Consider the following 16,422-nt stretch of genomic DNA (forward strand, 5'->3'; position numbering starts at 1 on the left):
GTAACTTTTAAACAGAAAGTATTTATTCATGCATGGGGTGTGGGCATCGCTGGCAATGCCAGCATTTATACCCATCCTTAACCACCCTGTGGTTGTTTGGAAAAGTGCATGAAGGTGTCTGAGATTGTCTTGATCAGCACAGCAATCTCAAAGATGGGTGTGCTCAGGTACAAGTACCCTCCACTCCCACAGCCAAGTCTGCATTCACTTCAATTATAGATGCCATCTAAACCTCCCAGGACAAGGACAGCATGGGATGACAATCAGAATAAAGCTTCCTCTACTCTTCAATTGCAAGTGAAGCTACCTCAACACTGTCCCCAACAAACACTGCCAAGACAGAGACTGCATTGGGTTAGATACAGAGTAAAACTTCCTCTACACTTCCCCATTCATACAGTCCCAGGGGAAGGACAGCAAAGGGTTAAATAAACAGTAGAGCTTCTTCCATTCTGACTGACACTTAGTCCGTACTATACCAATCCTCAAGGAAAATTCAGAACTGAGACTATTATCTGGTACTGAATTCACACATCCTAATGGGAATGACAGCAACAGAAAATCATGTCGTGACACACAGATAAAACACACACAATGTACAACAAAACTAGACTGTTATTGGGATCAAAGACATTGAAATGACAGGAGACATAGTCCCTGCAGTGATCCAAATGTGAGCTGAACAAATTTCACACTTGAACAATATTCCCTGAGAATGCAATGTCCACCTCACTGCTGTCTATTCAGTTCCTCTGCTCTCGTTCAGGGCCTAGGTGCGGCTGACCACATTGTGGCGTGGGGGTTAAGAGGTTGGACAGTTAAGGTCAACTTGGATTGAGGGCATCCTTTGTCATGCCAGTGAGGTCAAGGGTCGCTCATTTACTCAACTTATAATCGGGGACAAGGGGATGTCAGGCTGGGCTTGTATCAGTTTGAGTTTACAAGAAACAGATGATCCAATGGAGCTGTATAACATCTGGAGAGGACTTATTGTAAATGTAATGTCAACTCAATTCTAGCCAGAGACTAGTCTCTCATTTAAGATAGGAGAGTTTTTTATTTCTCTCAAGTGTTCTCGAGTCTTTGAAATTCACTTCTTTAGAGACCAGCATGTGGTGGTGGGTAACGAACTGGTTCTGGGTTGGACGGTCAGTCAATGTTGACTCGATGGGCTGAATGGCTTACTTGCACGCAATTGGCCTATATCAATCAATAATATGCACTTGCTTTATGGTTACCGACATCAAATTACATGAGTGGTTTTGGTTATTTCATCTCTTATTATTGTATTCAACCAACTACAGCATCTAGAAACTTGCTTAATTACGATATCCAATATCTGCAGAGTACTTTTTCTTTTTGTCAAGACCATTATCTTGAACTCCGACGTGTGACCTCCTCATTGCTGTCAAAGTTCTTTATTTGTCTCTACATTGTCATGTTTTTACTTTGTCGAATGTCCTCCTGGCATTTACAGTTAAGACCCTATATTCTGCCCTCGTCAACATTTCCCCTTACAATTCTCTACTAAGGATTTCATGACAAACCTCAGAGTGTGGTGAGACTGCGGAACTCACTACCACAGTGAATAGTTGGAGTGGAATACACTACAACTGAGGGTAAGCAACCCAATACAACTGAATGTCACTGTCACCAGATCCGCAACACAGTGAAATTTAAACATGCAATGTCCCTCAATTTCTCAACTGTCCCGAACCAGACTTGATGAAGAACAGATCTTGCACATCAACATTATAATTTAAACAACAACCAAATTATAAATATGGCAAATTTTCTCGGACAAAGTTAAAGATGATAATCTCATTAATAGCAATTATTTAAACCCTTTGATCAAATCCCCCACCATCTCAGAGACAGAGACTTTAGCGGCAAATTAAGAAAGATTTTTTTTTAAACTTACCATTTCAAGCAAACAGTTTCCAACAATGGATTGCCAAGCCTTTGTGCAATCTTTGGACTATGACTGTTTCACAGACACGTAACTGTAAATCTAATTTAAAAGTCACTGCTGAATGTGAATAGACACCCCAGTATTCAGCCATTTCTTACAGGCTGGGACTCATTCCCAGAAAGAGCCAACAATTCTTTAACTGGACAGTAGAATCTAGAGAGAACAGCTCCTGGTCTCAAAGAGCAGCAGTGCCCAATGGAAGCAAAGTTGCAGGGGTGGGGGAGCACGACCGCATAAAACAAAAAAAAAGACCGACTCTCCCATTATCAGTACTGTCAGAATGTGCAGGAGTTCAGTCCTCGCAGTGGCCCACAGCAGCTTCACCAGCAGAATCAGATTGTTGGGAGCACTGGTGTGCCTGCTGGTGCTTCTGCAAGGTGCAGAATGATGAGAACCTCCGCTTCCACTCGGGGCAGGTGAACAGCCTCTCCCCGGTATGGCCCCATCTGTGCCTCAGCAGTTGGGAGGAATTGCTGAAGGCCTTCCATCACTCTGGGCAGGGGAAGGGCCTCTCCCCCGTATGGACCCGAAGGTGGGATGCCTGGGTAAAGTCCTTCCCGCACTTGAGGCAGGAGAATGGGCTCTCCCCGGTGTGGACCCAATGTTGCCTCAGCAGGGCAGAGGTATCATTGAAGGCCTTCCCGTACTTGGAGCAGCTGAAGGGCTTCTCTAATATGTGAACCCGGCGGTGGGTCAGTAGGACAGAGGAATAGCTGAAGGTCTTCCCGCATTTGGGGCAGGAGAATGGCCTCTCGCCTGTGTGGACCCCCTGGTGGCTCTGCAGAGAGTAGGAATGCTGAAGGTCTTTCCGCACTCAGGGCAGGAGAACAGTCTCACCCCGGTGTGACTGAGCCCATGAGTCTCCAGGTCAGATGGGAAACGGAAGCCTTTCCTACATTTGCCACATTTTCATGGTTTCTCCACGGGATGGGATTCCTTGGGTTTCTCAATGACAGAAGCTTCAGCTGCACACAAACGCGTGGACAGCACCTCCCTGCCGTGAATTCCACTTCCCAGTCTGTATAACATTTACTGGCTCCACAATCAGAGTGCTGCAACAGTCGGGTCTCTCTTTCAGTCTCACTGATGCTGAAAACGTACTGAAAGAGGAATCAAAAAGCTTGGTTCCTTTTCACAGAATCATAGTCGAAACTTGTTATAGTCCCGATGGATTCAGTGACTGCCAGACATTGACGTGAAATTGAGGACTGCAAATGCTGGAGATTCAGACTCAAAGCACAGCAGATCAGGCAGCATCTGAGGAGCAGCAGAGTCAATGTTTCAGGCAAAGCTCTTCATCTATTGATATTGAAACGTCCATCTTCAGATCTTCAAATAATCTGTAAAAAGAGATGACAAAAGTCATTACAGTCAGTCCAGGTTATAAATTCCCAACAAGCAATTCTACTTTCTGCAGAACATTCTTTTCTTTTTCCACAAAATTGAAAGCACCATCCCACCCCCTCTCACCCCTCTATTCTCACTCCGCTCAAACTAATCCTCCCGACGGTACTGATTCAGGATCTTACAGAGACCGAAAAGTGAAAACATCAAGACAGACACCTTAGAATTTTAGATACCTCCACCTGAAAGTTAGTATCTTTCATGACATCTAGGAGTGAGTAAGTCTGATTTTGGGAAGCAAAAAAAAGTGTTAATTCAGGATGGACCTTCAATGCAGCTTCTTGAGAAACAACCAGACACGAAATGGTTAACATCTGGGGAGGTGGAAGTGGGGAGATGGAGGAAATGAGATATCAAGGCATTGACACCGACACCAGACAGAAACTGAACACACAGGCAGGGCAAACATTACGGGCAAGCCAGAGTCACAGAGATACACTGCACAGAGACAGGTCCTTCAGTCCAACTCATCCGTGCCGACCAGATAGCCTAAATTAATCTCGTCTCATTTACCAGCACTTGGCCCATATTCCTCTGAACTCTTCCTATTCATATACCCATCCAGATGCCTTTTAAATGTTATAATTGGACCTACATCCATCACTTCCTCCGGCAGATCATTCCTTACACTTGCCTCCCTCACCTCAAACATATTATCCTCCTGTTCTGGAGTTCTCCCATCCCAGGGAAATGACCTTGTCTATTTACCCTATCCATGCCTCTCATGATTCTATAAATGTCTGTAAGATCACCCCTCAGCCTCTGGTATACCGGGGAAAACAGCTCAAGCAATGCACTGCGTTTCCTTTTAGCTTCACACTCACAGAACCTTACTCCCGTGTAAAACATTGTTTCCCTCCCCCACACGGTCCATGGGAAAAGCCAAGACTGCTGAGACTCTGGAGTTGGGGGAATGCCACGTAGAATTCCTGCAATGTGGAAACACGCCATTCAGCCCAACAAGTCCTCATCGACCATCCAAAGCGTAACTCATGTGGACACATTCCCCCTATCCCATTCCACTACACTTACTGCACACTATGGGCCCATTTAGTATGGCCACTTTTCCCGAAACTGAACACCTTTAGATGTTGGGAGGAAACTAGAGCACCCGGAGGAAACCCAGCAGACCCGGCAGAGAGAATGGGCAAACTCCACACAGAGAGTCGCCCCAAGGCTGGAATGGAAAGTAGATCCCTGGCGCTGTAAGGCAGCAGTGCGAACCACTCATGCATCGTGCTGCCCATGTGTGCAGAAAGAGGTGGGGGCTGGGAACTTTGTTAATTGTACTACGCAGTGGATTGTTGTGTAAGGTTAAATCTCACGGCATCCAGGGAGAGCTAACCAACTGGGCACAAAATTTAGAAGCGCGTTGTTGGAGATGCTGGAATCCTTCCTGAAAACAACAAATGCTGGAGATCACAGTGGGTCAGGCAGCGCTGTGCTACTCTATGACTGGACAGTGTGGACGTGGAGATGATGTTTCCACTAGGAGAAGGGTTGAGGATGCCAAGTCATTGAGGGCATTTAAAACAGAGATAGGTTCTTGATTAATAAGGGGTCAAGGGTTATGAGGAGAGGGCAGCAGAATGGGATAGAGAAACATATCAGCCATGATCGACTGGTGGAGCAGACTCGATGGGCCAAATGGCCTCATCCTGCTCCTGAGTATTGTGGTCTTAAAGCTGGGCAGGTGACTTAAGGGGTTCTCACAAACTATTTCAGAATCCTGAAGAGGGGTTGTTGGAATCGAAACTTTAACTCTGCTTTCTCTCCACAGATGCTTCCAGTCCTGCTGAGTTTTTCCCGTGTTCTCAGTTTTTGTTTCAAATTTCCAGCATCCACAGTTCTTTGTCTTATTTATCACAGTCATTTCTTGCCCTTCCCAAGTGTCGGAACCTCATCTCCCTGATCTACAAACTGTTCACTTACCCTAGAAATGACCACTACCTCCTTATCAAAGTAGATCACTTTGTTGCAAAATGATTGTTCAATTCTGTGACCAAAATTATTGCATTCGTAATTACTTACACCAGGGACTCTCAATATCTCAGGCCAGAACACAGCTAGATTGTTTCAGACAGTACATTTATGTGATTTGATACAATTCCCTATTCCCGACATTACCAGCGTGTTGCAGGGAATGGAGGGTTTGAGTTAAGAAGAAGCTGGGACATTTTTCCAATGGAGCCGAGGAAGTTGACAGTTAACCTTATAGAGTTTTTTAAAATCAGAAAGGGTATAGATAAGGTCTCATTCCCAGGAGGCTCAGAATATTTTATTGCTCCAGATGGTGCAAAAGGGGGTCAAAGCTTCAACAGAAATCGAGCAGAGCTGAGAACAGACAACATTTAACTCTGTGGGAACAGGGAGATCAGAGGACACAGAAATCAGGACCTGAAATCCGAGCTGACACCAGACTACCATGTTATCAGTGCTTTGATTAGCAGTGCCCACCCTCCACCTTTACTGAGCCTCTCAGTCGACTTGAATGCCACGTATCCCCTCGATATTCCGGATCCAATCCTTGTCATTCTGAAGCCATATCTCTGTAAGGAGTCTCTGATCATAATTATTCTCTACAATGTGTGCAGTCAATTAATTCGCTTTTGTTACAATGCAGCACACATTCACAGACTGAGCTTTTAGTCTTATTTTTTGTGAAGGTTAGAATCCAGTTTTGATTGCTAGTACATTAATTCTTCTTGTCCCTTTCTCTCATTCTCTGGTGTTTGGTTTCCACATCACTCCATTGCTCACTGGCCTTGATTTGGACTGGCTGTGGTAAATTGCCCAGTGTTTAGGGATGTGCAGGTTAGGTGGGTTGGCCATGGGAAACGCAGGGTTATCGTTTCAAAGTAATTGAAGGAGTAGGCTATTTGGCCCATCGACCCTGCTCCGTCATTCATTAAAATCATGGCGGATCGATCAATCGTCTCAGCACCTCCTAATTGCATTATCCCAACTTCCCTTAATTCCCTTTCCACGCAAAAAACCCATCCAACAGTGTCTTAATGAAGCTGCCTCTACTGCTTCCTTGAGCACAGAATTCCATTAATTTACCATAAACCACATAGGTCCTGCCCTGAGTTGCCTCATCAAAATGCAACAGCTCATATTTGTCTAAATTAAACTCCATCCACTACTCCTTGGCCCATCGGCTCATCTGATCAATTATAATTTATATTAAACTTTCTTTCCTACGTTCTTCCCTAAAAGCTGAAAATCTCCACCCCACACTCTCACCCTCCATTCTCACTTTGTTGAATCTAATCACGGATGTCCTCATCCTGAAGGGTTTGGTTCATGCTGATGAACAGGCCCACATTCAAGGGGGATCTAACTGAAACGTGCAGAATATTGAACGCCCTGGACAGATTGGATATTGGGAAGATGTTTTCATTGGGAGGAGAGACTAATACCCATGGGCATAGCCTTAGCATAAAGGGAGAATGGAGATTAGGAGAAATTTCTTTAGCCAGAGAGTGGTGAATCTATGGAATTCATTGTCACAGAAAACTGTGGAGGCCAGGTCACTGAGTATGTTGAACATTGAGATAGAGATGTACAGCACAGAAACAGACTGTTTGGTCCAACTTGTCCATGCCGACTAACTATCCCAACCCAATCTAGTCCCACCTGACAGCACACGGCCCCATATCCCTCCAAACCATTCCTATTCATACACCTACCCAAATGCATTTTAAATGTTGCAATCGTACTAGCCTTCACCACTTCCTCTGGCAGATCATTCAATAAACGCACCATCCTCTGCGTGAAAAAGTTGCCTCTTAGGTCTCTTTTGTATCTTTCCCCTCTAACACGAAACCCATTCCCTCTCGGTCTGGACTCACCCACCCCAGGAAAAGACTTTGTCTATTAATCCTATCCATGCCCCTCATGTTTTTATACATGTACAGTTACAACGTTTAAAAGACATTTGGATAAGTACATGAATACGAAAGTTTCGAAGGTTTATGGGCCAAACACTGGTCGGTGGGCCGAGTTTAGTTTGAGAACATACTCAGCACGGACTAGTTGGATGAAGGGTCTGTTCAGTGCTGTCAGACTCTGTGAATGACCTGTACTGGTCTTAAAACCATTTTCTTACCTCCCCCGATAAGCATCCACTTCTTTGTTGTTCAAAACTCAGATGAACTTAGCCTTAAATATGTTCAATGACTCCACTTCTGAACTCAATTCCTCTTCGTAATATACCACTTGCCTGCTGCATCTGCCCGACAACTGGCATTGACTGGTTTGGAAGGAATCTGAGACCCCTTAGTACATCCATACATCATTCCTGATGAAGGGCTTGTTCCCGAAACGTTCCCTGTCCTTCTCCTCAGATGCTACCTGTTGTGCTTTTCCAGTGCCACATTTTTCGACTTTCACCTCCAGTCCTCACTTCCTCCACATTCCAATATGTCACCATTTCAACAATGCACTGCTTTTCTTTTAAACAGCAAAGGCTATAACTTCACATTGCCGCCCTGCACTTGCCATGTGTTTGTCAATTGAGACACAGACCTGGACCAACTTTGGGAAGAGGCAAAACACTGAGTTCTGAACAAAAACCGTAGCACACTCAAAACGTCGGCTCTGTTTACCTTTCCATTGATGCTACTCGACCCGTTGGCTTTCTGCAGTATTCGCTGTGTTTGTTCGACACAAATGCTGCTTTCCATTAAAGAACTTCAATCCCTGTCCTCTGGTAACTGACCCGAGTCAGTGGCAATAGGTTCTTCTGATCATTAAGGTAAAAACAATGACTGCAGATGCTGAAAACCAAATACTGGATTAGTGGTGCTGGAAGAGCACAGCAGTTCAGGCAGCATCCAACGAGCATCGAAATCGACGTTTCGGGCAAAAGCCCTTCATCAGGAATAAAGGCAGCGAGCCTGAAGCATGGAGAGATAAGCTAGAGGAGAGTGGGGGTGAGGAGAGAGTAGCATAGAGTACAATGGGTGAGTGGGGGAGGAGATGAAGGTGACAGGTCAAGGAGGAGAGGGTGGAGTGGATAGGTGGAAAAGAAGATAGGCAGGTCGGACAAGTCAAGGAGACAGTAACTGAGCTGGAAGTTTGAAACTAGGCAAATGTGGCTGTGGTACCGAGTTTGTTTCACAACATGGTTGAAGACCTTCAGAGCAGAGGAAATGACCTGGGAGTTGCAGTGGGAGAGGGACCCCCAGAGATTCTTGTCGAGAGAGGAGGAAAAATTCTTCAAGGCAGGCATCCTTGCAAGAGGATTCGCAGTCGGGTTTAAATCAACGAGGTAAAAACAATGACTGCAGATGCTGAAAACCAAATACTGGATTAGTGGTGCTGGAAGAGCACAGCAGTTCAGGCAGCATCCAACGAGCAGCGAAAACACCACGTCTTCTCCCATCATTGACAACAGCCCCTGGAAATCTCCAGTTAACCATCTTTGCTCCAAAGAGAACATTCCCAAACTTGGGAATGTCTCCACAAAATGGAAATTGCTCATCCCTGAACATGATGCATGTGTTACAATGGGGAAGAGGTTTTGGCAAAATATTGTCAGTTAGCAGGTGGAAAAATGTTCAGGAAGTAAAACACAAATCCCAGTCTCCAGCTTTGTGAATCTTTAGAAACTCTTTGGGAAGTGGAATTCGAGGAGAATGAAGGATGAACTGTCCGACTGAGCAGAGACAGTCCAGACACCGTCCCCTTGTTTAAGAGGCCGATTGACTCTGATATTCTCCGGAGATGAACTGACCCGAGACATTGAAAGAATTCTCTGCACATCAGGAATTCAAACCCATTCTCGGCTCGGGGCCAATGAGAAAATTCGGGAAGAGGCAAAACACTGAAAGGCTTGGAGGGCGATGGCCCCGGTGTAGGAGAGCTCGTTCCTAGTGTCATGGATGTGCCTGCAGATGGTGGGATCAGGCTGTCCCCATGTCTCCATAATGAATGTCCAAGGCTTTATTATGGAAAATTAAAACTGAGAGAAGATAATGGTAATTTTGGGCGGGGCGGGTTGAATTATGAATTGAATAGTAGGTTCCTCAAAGACACTTTGCCAGCTGCGCTGGGACCTGTCTCTGTGGCGCAATTGGTCAGCGCGTTCGGCTGTTAACCGAAAGGTTGGTGGTTCGAGACCACCCAGGGACGGAGTGCTACTTGTTCTCGCTCCTACCGCTTTCTTGGCTGCGAATGTGCACGTTTTTCATGGTTTCAGGGAAATGTTTCCCAAACGGAAATCTTTTCCACTGAGGCAGCACAAACGGGTTTCTGAATTGATTGAATTTCGAACGTAAAGGACTGCGGATGCTGAGAATCCGAGACAGAAAGCGAAACTGCTGGAAAAACTCAGCAGGTTTGGCTGTACTTGGATGAGGTAAAAAACGAGTTCTGAAATGTTGTCTCTGATTCTCTTTCCACAGATGCTGCCTGACCTGCTGAGTTGCTCCTGCAATTTCTGTTTTTGACTGAACGTCCATTTCATCTTTCGGGATGAAACACCCAGACTCGCCATTTGCAGATATTTAACCCTTTCGAAAACTGTGAAGTGATTGGATTCAAACAAACTCAGCAATGATTTACTCTTTCGCAGCTCCACAGGCAGATAGACCTGGGAAATGAAGCTGTCAGTGTGGTTCTGTATTGGTGGGCCGAGTGGTGAATGCGATGGACATGAAATCCATTGCGGTTCCCACACGCAGGTGTGATCCCTGCCGACTTCAGTTGAGAAACGACATCAAAAGAAAAGGGAGATTGCTCCACGGTTTTTTTTTTAAATGCAATCAGTGGACGGGTTGAAATATTTCAATCACATTGGCACTGGTCGGGAATCTGCCTGACAGGGTGGAACAAGCAGATACCCACAGAGCTGCTATTGAGGCGATGAGCCAAGAGTTTGGAAATGAAACTAGAACAGTGAGGGGCGTGAAGTCGTGATCGAAGTTAAGCAGGCACCTGAGGATAAAGGTGTTTTATTTCCCGGTGAAAGATACTGCTTCACAAAGTTGGGACTATGGAAGGGAAGCAGTGACGGTGATTATCTTTGGCTGTTCCTCTTGTGAATGTTCCCATTGCTGCGCATGTCCGTGTTAACGTCAGAACTCTGCAGCATGGTGGCGTTAGATACGCACAGTGCCAGGGGCGCAATGGATGACGCATCTGACTCCACATACCTGTTTGAAATGCAGCTCACAGCTTCTTCACATACCCCAATTAATCTTTCTCATTGTCCTGAAGCCGGCACACGGTTTGAATTCCTGATCTGCAGGAACGAGACTCTTTTCAATGTCTCGCGTCAGGAAATGTCCCTGAGAACATCAGAGTCAAGTCATAGCGCTGTCGGAGGAGGGGAAGCTGAAATAGCCCCACACGCTGCTCACGGGCACATTTCACTTTCCGCAACACACTGCCCCAACCACTGCGCCTCCTGGGAGTGGAAAGGAAACAAACACCAAAACCCAGTCTCAGCTTTGTAAATCTTCAGGAAATAAGAAAACTGTTCATCCCTTCGGATCTTCCATCCTGGGCTGACAGCCTTGATTTTAAATGGATGTCCAGTCAGTGCCGACTCGTTTTGGCTGAAAAAAATCTTCCTTATCTCATCCCAGCATTTCTTGCCAGAGAGACCTGTGTGGCAGAGTTCATGTATATATTTCCTTGTATGGTATTTTGTAAATAACATTCGTTTGCTGGTTGTTTGTATCGGGTATTTCAGGTTCATTAGCCGCTGTTTAAGTGTGTTGGGAGGTTTGTGGGCTACCATGATGCTGAGAGGTTTGATTTGTCTGGACATCATTTCCCAGATGTCTTTAATGTTAAGTAATGTGCTAGGGTTTCTGTAGACGTTGTGTCTACTTGTGTCTGTTTGTTGATGTGAAATCGGCACACTGGGTTTATTGGGTAGGCAAAAGTGAGGACTGTAGATGCTGGAAACCAGAGTTTAGATCAGAGTGGTGCTGGAAAAGCACAGCAGGTCTGACAACTTCCGAGAAGCAGGAAAATCGACTTTTCAGGCAAAAGCCCTTCATCAGGAATAGAAGCAGGACGCTTCCAGGGGTGGCGAGATAAATTGGGGGGGTGCTGGGCCAAAGGTAGCAAAGAGTACAATAGGTGAATGGGGTTGGGGACGTAGGTGACAGGTCAGAGAGGAGGGTGGAGCGGATAGGTGGGAAGGGAGATTGACAGGTCCTGAGGACAGCGCTCAGATGGAAGGTTGGAACTCAGCTAAGGTGGGGGGAGTGGAAATGAGGAAACTGGTGCAGTCCACATCGATGTCCTGGGGTTGAATGTATCCGAGGCAGAAGTTGGGGCGTTCTTCCCCCAGACATCGGGTGGGGAGGGAGGGGCGATGGAGGAGGCCCAGGTCCTGCATGTCCCTGGCAGAGTGGGAGGGGAGGTTGAAATGTTGGGCCACAGGGCGATGGGGTTGATTATTGCGGGTGTCCTGGAGATGTTCCCTCAAACGCTGTGACTTGATTCTGCGACGGGGCTCCAGTCTCCCCAATGTAGGGGAGACCGCATCGGGAGCAATGGATACAAGAAACAACTTTGGTGGAAGCCTTCGAACTCCCGTGACACGGGTTCGATTTCCGGGCAGGGAAGCAATTTTCAGTAGAGAAGTCAAACTTCGCTGCCATCTCCCTGGTGGTCTAGTGGTTCGGATTCGGCGCTTTCACCGCTGCGGCCCGGGTTCGATTCCCGGTCAGGGAAGCAATGTGCAGTGTATTTTTTGGGCTGCCCATTCTCCTTAAATGCGCTGTAGAGTTACTAATTGGTCTTCGGAGTCACTGGGTGCTGCACTGTTTTGTGGTTCGTTGGAATAGTACCCTCGTTCAAATTTGTTTGTAGGTGTAGGGATGATTACTTCTGTAGCTAAGTACTTGGTTCGTGTGTGTTGCTTTCCTGCAGAGGCTGTTTTGAATTTATCATTGACTGGTCGGTCTACTGTGACATCCAGAAATGGCACTTTGTTGTTGTTCTCCTCTTTTGTGAATTTTATGCCAGGAAGGAGATTGTTGATGGTGTTGTAGGTTTCCTCTAATTTGTTTCATTTTTTGATGACAGAAGTGTTTCATGGGCGTTTCGTTGATTTGTTTGTAGGGCTTGTTACTGAATATGAAGTGGGAGGTAAGGCACAGTTCCACGAGGTTGACAGTGTTTTCTTTGCAGGCTGAAGTTGGTTCTGTGTTTTTGTATTTAGTTCTTCGAGTAGTGTCTTCAGTTTTCTTTGGCGACGTTGATGTTAATGGATGTGAACAGGGCTGTTATGTCAAAGGACAACATTATTCCATCCTCTTCTGTCTTCGTGTCTTTGGTGTTCGGGAATTCTTGGATGGAGTAAATGGAGTGGAGTGAATCTTCGACTTGGTGTTTTAGTCCTCAGTGGAGGCCTTTGACTAGTCTGTATATTGGTGTTCCAAGTAGTGAGACGATGGCCTGAGGGGGGCTCCTAGTTTGAAAAAGAGGAGAACAACAATAAACTGCATTCTTAGATGTCACAGTAGAGCGAACAGTCAATGGGGAACTTCAAACTAGCATCTACAGAAAACCAACACTCAAAAACCAAATACTTAACCACAGAAGCAATCATCCCAACACCCACAAACGAAGCTGCATCAGGACATTATTTCAACGAGCCACTGACTAGTCGGTATATTGGTGTACCAAGTGGTGAGACTTTGGGTCTGAGGGGGGCTCCTGGTTTGAATTGGAGGAGAAAATTAACACAGTGCCATTTCTAGATGTCACAGTAGAGCGAACAGTCAATGGGGAACTTCAAACTAGCGTCGACAGAAAAACAACACACACAAATACTTAACCACGGAAGCAATCATCCCAACACCCACAAACGAAGATTCAACAGGACATTATTTCAACGAGCCGCGACACACTGCAGCACAGAGAAATTACGAATTACAAGAGAGAAATAGGTATATAATATATTTAAGGAGAACGCGTCCCAAAAAAACCCATTCCGCCGATTTCTCAGTGATGCTTCCAAGCTCACTCTCAAAAATTCGGTTTGTCCCTCCATTCTTTCCTGTTTGTTTTTTGTGGGTTTTGAAAGCGTTCCCAAAGCGTTCCCAATCCTCTGACTGAGTATTGGAGTTGGGAAGGTAAAAACAATGACTGCAGATGCTGGAAACCAGATTCTGGATTAGTGGTGCTGGAAGAGCACAGCAGTTCAGGCAGCATCCAAGTAGCTTCGAAATCGACGTTTCGGGCAAAAGCCCTTCGTCAGGAATAAAGGCAGTGAGCCTGAAGCATGGAGAGATAAGCTTATCTCTCCATGCTTCAGGCTCACTGCCTTTGTTCCTGACGAAGAACTTTTGCCCGAAACGTCGATTTCGAAGCTGCTTGGATGCTGCCTTAATTGGAGTTGCGAAGTTATGTTGTGGCTGTACAGGACATTGGTGAGACCACTTTTAGAATATTGTGTGCAATTCTGGTGTCCCTCCAATCAGAAGGATATTGTGAAATTTGAAAGGGTTCTGAAGCACCAATGGGTCCACAGAGGGGAAGAGGCCCTTCTGCTGCCCTGAGTGTGGGAAGGCCTTCAGTGATTCCTCTGCCCTGCTGACGCACAAGTTGGTCCACACCGTGGAAGGCTGTTCTCCGGCCCCAAGTGCGAGATGGCCTTCAGCAGTTCTTCCCACCTGCTGAGACACCAGTGGGTCCACACTGAGAGGCCGTTCTTCTGCCCCACCTGCAGGAGGGGCATTGCTCTTTCCTCTGACGTACTGGCCCATTGGTGTGTCCAAATGGTAGAGAGGTCGTTCAGTTGCCCTATGTGCAGGAAGGCCTTCAGCAATTCCTCGGCCCTGCTGAGGCACCAGTCTATCCACACCGGGGAGAAGCCGTTCTCCTGCCCCGAATGTGGGAAGGTCTTTACCTGCTCCTCCACACTGCTGAATCACCAGCTGGACCACACGGGGGTTTGGGGGGTGGGGGGGGGGGGGAGAGTGGCGGAGGAGGGGAGGCCATTCTGCTGCCCTAAGTGTGGGAAAGCCTTCAGCAATTCCTCCGCCCTGCTGAAGCACCAGTGTGTCCACCCTGGGGAGAGACCCTTCAGATGGCCCGAGTGTGGGAAGAGGTTCATGTTTTCCTGCAACTTGCGGAAGTACTAGCGGGGGCAACAGCGCTCCCAGCAATCAGATCCCACCAGTGACGCTGCCTTTGGTCACCCCCCAGGACTGAATCTGCAGCCATTTCTGACAGTGGGTGCAGTGGGAGAGTAGGTGAGCTGTTATTTTTTTCTGCTGGAATGCAATTGCCTCCCCTACACCACACAAACCCAACCCCAAGGTAGCTCAGGGTTAGCACTGCTGCATCATGGGACCAGGAACTCAAGAATAATTCCACCCTTGGGGTTCTGTGTGCAATTTATGGAGGGTTGGAAAATGGATCTGAGTGGGTTAGTCTTCGGAAGATCAGTGCAGATGTGTTCGGCTGAAGGACCTGTTTTTCCACATTGTGGGGGTGCTATGATTCTATGAGCTTTGCCTTCAGTGGACACTGTTGCTCATTGAGCCCGGGACTGCACATTGCCAATGAATTGATCCAGAGAAACCTAAGACCGCAAGACCATCGGAGAAGAAGTTTGGCCTTCTCTGCCATTCGTTAGTAACAAAAGTATTGGATGAGATTAGCTACAGTGTGGAAACAGGCCATTTGTCCCAACAAGTCCACACCGACCCTCCGAAGTGTAACCCATCCAGACCCATTTCCCTCTGACTAATGTACCTAACTCTATGGGCAATTAAGCATGGCCAATCCACAAGACCTGCACATCTTTGGTTTATGGAAGAAAACAGGACCACCCAGAGAAAACCCACGCAGACATTGGGAGAATGTGCACACTCCTCACAGACTGCCACCCAAGGCTGGAATAAAACCTGGGTCCCTGGCACTGTGAGGCTGCAGGTGTAACCACTGAGCCACTACATATTGCAACCCGAGTTTGGCAAGCCGGGGGTTGGGAGAATACAGCAAGCCAGGCAGCACCAGGATGTGGAGTAGTCAGCGTTTTGGGTATTAACCCTTCTTCATGACTGAAAGAGTGACTTATCGATGAGAAAAGATTTACATGAATGTTGCTGGGGGTTGGAGGGTTTTAGCTGCAGGGAGCGGCTGAATAACGTGGGGTTGTTTTCACTGGAGCATCGGAGGCAGAGAAGTGACCTAATAGCGGTTACAAAATCATGAGGGGCATGGACAGGGTAATAGACAAGGTCTTTTCCCTGGGCTGGGGGAGTCCTGAACTAGAGGGCATAGGTTTAGGGTGAGAGGCGAAATATATAAAAAGGGACGACTTCTTCATGCAGAGGGTGGTACTTATATGAAATGAGCTGCCAGAGTATGTGGGTCAGGTGTTGTCAAATGGGAGTAGATTAATTTCGGATATCAGGTCAGCATGGACAAGTTGGACCAAAGGGTCTGTTTCCATGCTGTACGTGTCTCTGACTACTGGTCCTGATGTAAGTTTAAAATAGAGTCCAAGTAACTTTGAATAGCTCAATCTTGTTGAGCTCACCTCCTGAAAAGTTTCAGATGAATCCCTCAGAGAGATACTGTTTAAACATGCTGAGTTGGACAAAGTATCCCATCAAGTTCAACACAAACCCAGAGATGAAGAGGTCAGAAGTCAGAACACCAAGGGGACCAAAACTGATCACAATATTCCAGGTGCATCCTCATCAACGTCCTGTATAACTACAACATAACTTGCCAACATCTATACTCAATTCCCTAACTGATGAAGGCCAGTGTGCTGAAACCTTTCTTCACTACCTTGTGTACCGATGTTGTCAGAGATATAGGACCTACTTTAAACTGATGCAGAATCCAGCTGCTGAGAGCCCAGAAGCAGAGTAGAGCTGCGTGAGTGTGCTGGGCTTTAGATTTGGATACCACCTCTCCACACCTCTAGAGACCTCAGGTCTGTAGCTTGCCTTCTAATCTTTGAGGGTTTTCCACCTGTTTGAAACAGCCTGTCCTGCAATTAACCCCTTTACGCCAAGGCATTCCTTCTACAGGCAGAATTAATTGTCCTTCTGTCA

At 46.5% G+C, this 16,422-nt stretch overlaps 2 non-coding genes across 2 annotated transcripts; both read left to right on the forward strand.

Annotated features, from left to right (window-relative positions):
• The first annotated feature begins 9,440 nt into the window (after positions 1-9,440).
• Positions 9,441-9,514, forward strand: trnan-guu (transfer RNA asparagine (anticodon GUU)). Its single transcript has one exon. It is a non-coding gene; the product is annotated as a tRNA-Asn (tRNA).
• Positions 9,515-12,001: 2,487 nt separating this feature from the next.
• Positions 12,002-12,073, forward strand: trnae-uuc (transfer RNA glutamic acid (anticodon UUC)). The gene has a single exon. It is a non-coding gene; the product is annotated as a tRNA-Glu (tRNA).
• The last annotated feature ends 4,349 nt before the right edge of the window (positions 12,074-16,422 follow it).

The sequence above is a fragment of the Chiloscyllium punctatum genome, chromosome 36 (genome assembly GCF_047496795.1).
Source record: "Chiloscyllium punctatum isolate Juve2018m chromosome 36, sChiPun1.3, whole genome shotgun sequence".
NCBI lineage: Eukaryota > Metazoa > Chordata > Chondrichthyes > Orectolobiformes > Hemiscylliidae > Chiloscyllium > Chiloscyllium punctatum.